The sequence below is a fragment of the Rhinopithecus bieti genome, unplaced genomic scaffold, assembly GCF_001698545.2.
Source record: "Rhinopithecus bieti isolate Rb0 unplaced genomic scaffold, ASM169854v2 scaffold_60, whole genome shotgun sequence".
NCBI classification, from domain to species: Eukaryota; Metazoa; Chordata; class Mammalia; order Primates; family Cercopithecidae; genus Rhinopithecus; species Rhinopithecus bieti.
In genome coordinates, this window is record NW_016803192.1 from 1,207,866 (window position 1) to 1,216,568 (window position 8,703).

The following is an 8,703-nucleotide window of genomic DNA, read 5'->3' on the forward strand; positions in this document are numbered from 1 at the left end:
CATGAAAACGCTATTCAAATCAACTTGTGGTTGACGTATTAGTTACTACATCAGAACCACTCATCTCTATTTCATTCCTTCCCTGATGAATGACATAACACAACAAAAAAGTAGGAGTCTGCCTAGACAGATGGAATTTATCCAAACCGTCTGTTTCTATAACCCACAGAAGGAGACACTAAGTATTTTCCCCTGCATATATGACCATGGAAAATGATTGTAATAACATGAAATGTTACCACAGTGTTAATGACAATCCACTATACTGAGAGAAAAATCGATTAAAATCAGTTTTGCTTTTCTTTTAAGGTGAAAGGCAAACATTGCAATAAAGAAGTGTTGGGCTTTTATAGAGTGCAGAGTAAAAACGAAGTTTTCACTCTTTGACATGATAATTCTAATTGTTTTCTTTCATAAATTTACATGTACATGATTCTTAGCTTCATTTTCACAATGCAGTCTTCAAAGACCTCTTGGAAAGCATGTTTAGAAGTTTAATTAAAACAACACCAACACTGCCATTACCACCCTCCCTCCTCTCATACCCATCTCTAACCTTTGGGCATTATTTTCAGCAGGAATGGATGTGAAGATGTTCAGTAAGTGCTATGGCTTTTAACTTTTCACAATTGAAATGAACATGGTGCCTGCAAGTCTCCATAGGCATTTTATCACAAATTATTTAGTTTATATAAATATAAGTTTTTTTTCTAAAAGGGATGTGAAAACTGGAGTCATTTCAAAATGTATGTTTCCATTGAAAACCTTGGCCATCATTGGGATTAGGATTTTGGTTTGTGTTTGTTTTACTCACCGTCCTACCTATCCTCCATCTTTAAACATTTCTTCAGATTGCTGGGACTTCCATTTCTCCTGCCACCTCTATCCTCACCCCTTGAAACCAGATTGAAGTTTTCTTTCATTAGGCCACATTCAACCATTTTGTCTTTTCTAATAAAACTTACCTGTCTTACATTTCATTCCTCTAGAGCTTTGCCCTCCATTGTCTAAAATGGGGTCTAATTGTGTGATCATGTAATCTAAACATGGCTAATAGCTGAGAATGAATTGGTTGGCTTGCTGTCCTGAGTCAACACACTGACCAGGCACAGTAGGCGCAGTGTTGAGGGGCTACAGTACTGTTGGGAACCTACAAAACAACTTTCATGTTTTTAATTAGAAGAAAAAAATGAACTTTTAGGTCACAATAACTGTTTTACTACGTATTATCAGTACATTTGTCTTCATAACAGATCCTTAAAATATAATTTTTAATAATTTCTTATGGAGGAAGAGCCCCGTGAAGGTAGAAGTACCTGTGACCCACAAATTCATAATGCAGGACTATTACTGTCTAGTGACTTATGCCACTGCTTGGTTGGAAATCCTCATTTATTAATTCCTCTATTTTATGACACGTTTCTAATCATTTTCAGATAACTTTTATGGGATGCAAACTGTTTTCAGAAAGAGAAAAAATTCTGAGGGAAATACCTTGAGAGATGCTTTTTAAAATGATTTTTTTCAATAACTTTAGAAGTATAAGGGCTTTTTTTTCTTTTTTTTTTTCTTTTTTTTGGTGTATGTGTATGTGTGTGTGCGTTTGTGTGTGTGTACTATGTGGATGAATTGTATAGTAGTGAAAGCTGGGATTTTAGTGTACCCATCACCCAAGTAGTATACACTGTATACCTATTTCAATAGGTAATTTTTTATCCCTTACCCCCTCTTTCTAAGTTTCCAATGTTCATTATACCTCTCTGTCTACCTTTGCATACCCATAGCATTCTTACTTATAAGTGAGAATATATGGTATCTGGTTTTTCATTCCTGAGTTACTTTATTTAAAATTATGACCTCCGGTCCCATCCAGGTTGCTGCAAAAGACATTATTTCATTCTTTTTATAACTGAGTAGTACTCCATGAAATATATATACCACATTTTTCTTACCCACTCTTTGGTTGATTGGCACTTAGGTTGATTCTGTATCTTTGCAATTGTGAATTGTGTTGCAACAAACATGCATGCAGGTGTCTTTTTTTATATAATGATTTTTTTTCTTGCCTTAATAGATAGCCAGCAGTAGGTTGCTGGATCAAATGGGAAATTTACATTTAGTTCTCTGAGAAATCTCCATACTGTTCTCCATAGAGATTGTACTAATTTACATTCCCACCAGTAGTGTTAGCACTCCCTTTTCACAATATCTGTGCTAACATCTATTGTTTTTAGACTTTTCAATAATGGCCGTTCTGGCTAGAGTAAGGTAGCATCTCATTGTGGTTTTAATTTGCTTTTCCCTGATGGTTAGTGATATTGAGCATTTTTTTCATAATTTTGTTGGCCATTTGTACATTTTCTTTTGAGAAATGTCTGTCATTTGCCAACTTTTTCATTTCTGTAATTTTGTATTTTTGTATTTTTTATTTCATTATTTATTTTTTTGTACTACAAAACATTTTGTATTTTTTATATTTTATTTTGTATTTTATATTTTGGGGAACAGGTGCTTTATACTTCTAAAGTTATTGAAAAAGTTCTTTAGTGGTGATTTCTGAGATTTTGGTGCACCCATCACTCGAGCAGTATACACTGTACCCAATGTATAGTCTTTCATCCCTCGCCCCACTCGCACCCTCCCAAATTCCCAAGGTACACCATATCATTCTTATGTCTTTGTGGCCTCATAGCTTAGCTCCCACTTTTGAGTCAGAACATACAATGTTTGGTTTTCCATTCCTGAGTTACTTTACTTAGAATAATGGTCTCCAATTCCATCCAAGTTGCTGTGAATGTCATTATTTCATTCCTTTTCATGGCTGAGTAGTATTCTGTGATATATATATATGTATGTATATATATATATGCCATATATATGTATCATAGAAATGTGTATATATACATATGTGTGTGGGTATATATGTGTGTGTGTGTATATATTTATGTGTATATACTTACGTGTGTGTGTATATATATACATATATATATATGTATCATATTTTCTTTATCCATTCATTGATTGATGGCCATTTGAGCTGGTTCCATATTTTTGCAATTACAAATAGTGCTGCTGTAAACATGTGTGTATAAGTATCTTTTTCAAATTATGACTTATTTTCCTCTGGATAGATACCCAGTAGTGAGACTGCTGGATCAAATGGTATATCTACTTTTAGTTCTTTAAGGAATCACTACACTGTCTTCCATAATGGTTATACTACTTTACCTAAAAGTGTTCCCTTTTCACCACATCCACACCAATGTCTATTATTTTTTGATTTTTTTTATTATGGCCATTCTTGCAGGAATGAGGTGGTATCACATTGTGGTTTTGATTTGCATTTCACTGATAAGTAGTGATGTTGAGCATTTTTTTTCATTTGTTTATTGGCCATTTGTATATCTACTTTTGAGAATTGTCTATTCATGTCCCTAGCCCACTTTTTGATGGGATTCTTTGTTTTTTTCCTGCTAATTTGAGTTCCTTACAGATTCTGGATATTAGTCTTTTGTCACATGTATAGATTGTGAAGATTTTCACCCACTCTATGGGTTGTCTGTTTACTCTGCTGTTTATTTCTTTTGCAGTACAGAAGCTTTTTAGTTTAATTAAGTCTCATCGATTTATCTTTGCTTTTGTTGCATTTGCTTTTGGGTCCTTGGTCATGAAGTTTTTGCCTAAGTCAATGTCTAGAAGGGTTCTTCCAATGTTATATTCTAGAATTTTTATGGTTTCAGGTCTTAGCTTTAAGCCTTTGATCCATTTTCAGTTAATTTTTGTGTAGAGTGAAAGATGAAGACCCAGTTTCATTATTCTACTTGTTGCTTGGCAATTATCCCAGCACTATTTGTTGAAGAGGATGCCCTTTCCCCACTTTATGTTTTTGTTTGCTTTGTTGAAGATCAGTTCACTGTAAGTATTTAGTTCTGGGTTCTCCATTCCATTTCATTGATCGATATGCCTATTTTTATACCAGTACCATGCTGTTTTGGCATCTATGGCCTTATCGTATAGTATGAAGTCGGGTAATGTAATGCTTCCAGATTTGTTCTCTTTGCTTAGTCTTGCTTCAGCTGTGCAGGCTCTTTTTTGGTTCCACACAAATTTTAGGATTGCTTTTTCTAGTTCTGTGAAGAATGATGGTGGTATTTTGATAGAAATTGTATTGATTTGTAGATTGCTTTTGGCAGCATGATCATTTTCACAATATTGATTCTACCAATCCATGAGCATGAGATTATTTCCATTTGTTTGTATCATCTATGATTTCTTTCAGCAGTGTTTTGTAATTTTCCTTGTAGAAGTCTTTCACCTCCTTGGTTAGCTACATTCCTAAGTTTTTGTTTGTTTTTGTTGTTGTTTTTTGTTTTTTGTTTTTGTTTTTGTTTGCAGCTATCATAAAAGGGGTTGAGTTCTTGATTTGATTCTCAGCTTGATCGCTGTTGGTGTATAGCAGAGCTACTGATTTGCGTACATTTTGTATCCTGAAACTTTGCTAAATTCATTTACCAGTTCTGGGAGCTTTTTGGATTAATCTTTAGGATATTTCCAGATACACAATCATGTCATCTGCAAACAGTGACAGTTTGACTTCCTCATTACTGATTTGTGTGCCCTTTCTTTCTCTTGTCTAATTGCTCTAGTTACTACTTCCAGTACTACAGTGAAAAGAAATGGTGAAAGTGGGCATCTTTATCTTGGTCCAGTTCTCAGAGAGAAGGCTTTCAACTTTGTCCCATTCAGTATAATGTGGACTGTGGGTTTGTCATAGATGTCTTTTATCAGTTTAAGGTATGTCTCTTCTATGCCTATTTTGCTGACGGTTTTAATCATAAAGGAATGCTGGATTTTGTCAAATGCTTTTTCTGTGACTATTGAAATGACCATGTGGTTTTTGTTTTCAATTCTGTTTATGTGGTGTATCACATTTATTGACTTGCATATGTTAAACCATCCCTGCATCCCTGGTATGAAACCTATTTGATCATAGTGGATTATCTTTCTGATATGTTGTTGGATTTGGTTAGCTAGTATTTTGTTGAGAATTTTAGTATCTGTGTTTATCAGGGATATTGGTCTAGTAGTTTTCTTTTTTTGTTATGTCCTTTCACGGTTTTGGTATTCACAGAATGGTTTAGGTAGGATTCCCTCTTTCTCTCTCTTTTGGAATAGTGTCAATAGGATTGGTACCAATTTTTCTGTGGATGTCTGGTCAAATTCAGCTGTGAATCCTTCTGATCCTGGATTTTGTTTTGTTTTGTTGGTAACTTTTAAATTACCATTTCCATCTTGGTGCTTGTTATTGGTCTGTTCAGAATTTCTATTTTTTCCTGGTCTAGTCTAGGAGGATTGTATATTTCTAGAAATTTATCCACCTCCTCTGGGTTTTCTAGTTTATGCATGCAAAGGTGTTCATAGTAGCCTTGAATGATCTTTTGCATTTCTGTGGTATTGGTTGTAATATTTCCTGTTTCATTTCTAATTGAGCTTATTTGGATCTTCTCTCTTCTTCTCATGGTTAATCTTGCTAATGGCCTACAATTTTATTTATCTATTCAAAAAAACAGGTTTTGTTTCATTTATCTTTTGAGTTTTTTTGTTTTGTTTTGTTTCAATTTCATTTGGTTCTGCTCTGATTTTGGTTATTTCTCTTCTGCTGCTGGATTTGTTGCTTCCTTCATTGGCTTAATAATCGACCTTTGAATTCTTTTTCTGGCAATTCAGAGATTTCATTTTAGTTTGAATCCATTGTGGTGAGCTAATGTGATTTTGGGGGGCTGTTAAAAAAAAGCTTATTTTGTCATTTTACCAGAATTGTTTTTCTGATTCCTTCCCATTTTGGTAGACTATATCAGATTCTTTTGTCCCACTGGGGTGCTTTCTTGATGTGGTGTTCTCCCCTCTCCCCTAGGGATGGGGCTTCCTGGGAGCTGAACTGCAGTGATTGCTACTTCTCTTCTGGATTTAGCCACCCAGAGGAGCTGCCAGGCTCTGGGCTGGGACTGGGGAGTGCCTGCAAAGAGTCCTGTGATGTGATCCATCTTCAGGTCTCTCAGCCATTGATACCAGCACCTACTCTGGTGGAGGTATCAAAGGAGTGAAGTGAACTCTGTTAGAGTCCTTGATTGTATTTCTGTTAAGTACACTGGTTTTTGTGCTGGTTGGCTTCTAATCAGGAGGTGGCACTTTCAAGAGCTCATTAGCTGTGGTTGTACAGGGAGGATACAAACTTGCCCTAAGGTCGCCTTTGGATAAGTATTCAAGTTTTTCAGGTGGTGGTCAGGGCCTCAGAGCTCTTAAGAAATTATTTCCTTTATCTTAGGCTACTCAGGCAGGTGGGGGCAGGGTTAGGTGTATCTGAGTTTAGACTCTCCCTGGGTGGGGTTTGTTGTAGCTATGGTGTGGGGGTTGGGGGTGTGGTTCCCAGGCCTAAGGAGTTATCTTCCCAGGGGATTATGGCTGCATCACACAGGTATCCAGGAGAGTGGGGGAAAAGCTGGCAGCCACAGGCCTTATCTAGCTCCCAAGTAGCCTGTAGCCTTTTGAAAGGCCAGTCTCACTCTCTCAATAGCACTGAGTTTATTCCCAGGCAGCCAGTGAGCAGGGTTGAGAATATCGCCCTAGGCTACAAGCCTCCTAGCTGAGAAAGCAAGCTGACTCACAGTTTCTTGGCTGTCCCATGGAGCCTGCAGCGGCAATTCACCTCCTTCAAAGGGTCTGTGGATTCTCTTGGCTTTCCTGGTATGTTCCTGTGGTAGTTCTTGGAGAAAAAGTTCATGATGTGAGTCTCCACATGCTGCTCTGTCCATGTAAGTGGGAGCTAAAGCAAACTAAATATGGCCTGAGAAGGACTCCATATTTCTGTATTTGAGTCCTTGTGGATAAACTGTAACCTAACTTAATAGTCAGACAAAACTGAAAACCTAACTTTATAGTATGCACCCATAACAATAGCTGAGTGTTGGCCAATCCAAGTGGCCATACTTCAACCACTCATAGACTGCTGAGTGTTCAAACTGCATTCAGTAGTAAGCAGTAATATTGCAGGGGTTATAAAATTTGGCTTTTGAAAATTCATGGGGATTTTTGTGTTCTACCCCTTTGTTTCATTTTTCTTGTGTGCTTCTATAGGAAAAATGATTGGCTAAGTTAATCAACAGAACCTGAGAGTAAAGACAGTATTTAGGTAAAAATAAGATCCTTAATTTCTGGAAAACTCAGTTCTTTTGGGCTTACACTTCAGACCTGGGAGGCAGTGAAGTCTTATAGAAATGGCAAAATCTCACTAAAGATAGCTTACAGTGTAGCATTCCAAATGAACAACAGTGCACAGAAATACATTTACAAATGAGGGCTCTCGGTAAAGTCCCTTTCAGCCAGGAACAAGTTTGGTATTACAGGATGTTAAATGCTATTCTCTTTGGAATAATCTGCCTTGCACTCTTTGCTGATGGCTGTGGGTGACAGGATTAGGCATATATAGGATTGTGGGTTATGGGGGGCTTTTTTCTCCCTAAAGGAGGAAATGAGAGATGATGAGACTGCTGGAAAAAAATCCCTTTGCTACTGAGAAGCGGCCCCCTAAAATTGTCAGTGTCACTGCCATGGGTGGGTCTTTCCCTGACTCCCCAATCATTTCGCCTTCCCTACCCTGCCATAGATAATGCTTTTCTCTCTCTCCTTTCCCTTTCTTATCTTTTCTGTTACTCAGGGCAACCGTCTTGTCCAGAAACCACATATTGAAACTCCTACACTGAGGTTGGATTAAAGATGATGGGGCTCACACTGCAAAAACATACCAAATTGTAAAGGCCATCAACACTATGAAGAAACTGCATCAAATAACGAGCAAAATAACCAGCTAGCATCATAATGACAGGATAAAATTCACACATAACAATATTAACCTTAAATGTAAATGGGCTAAATGCCCCAATTAAAAGACACAGACTGGCAGATTGGATAGAGTCAAGACCCATCAGTGTGCCGTATTCAGGAGACCCATCTTACATGCAAAGACACAGATAGGCTCAAAATAACGGAATGGAGGAATATTTACCAAGCAAATGGAAAGCAATAAAAAAAGCAGGCACGACAATCCTACTCTCTGATAAAACAGACTTTAAATCAACAAAGATCAAAAGCCACAAAGAAGAGCATTACATAATGGTAAAGGGATCAATGCAACCAGAAAAGCTAACTATCCTAAATATATATGTATCCAATACAGGAGCACCCAAATTCATAAAGCAAGTTCTTATAGACATACAAAGAGATATAGCCTCTCACACAGTCATAGTGGGAGACTTTAACACCCCACTGTGAATATTAGACAGATCAATGAAACAGATAATTAACCAGGATATTCAGGATTTGAATTCAGCTCTGGACCACGCAGACCCAAAAGACATCTGCAGAACTCTCCACCCCAAATCAAGAGAATATACATTCTTCTCAGCACATCACACTTATTCTAAAATTGACCACATAATTGGAAGCAAAACACTCCTCAGCAAATGCAAAAGAATAGAAATCATAACAGTCTTTCAGACCACAGTGCAATCAAATTAGAACTCAGGATTAAGAAACTCACTCAAAATCGCACAATTACATGGAAACTCAACATCCTGCTCCTGAATGACTATGGGGTAAATAACGAAATTAAGGTAGAAATAAAGATGTTCTTTGAAATCAATAGAA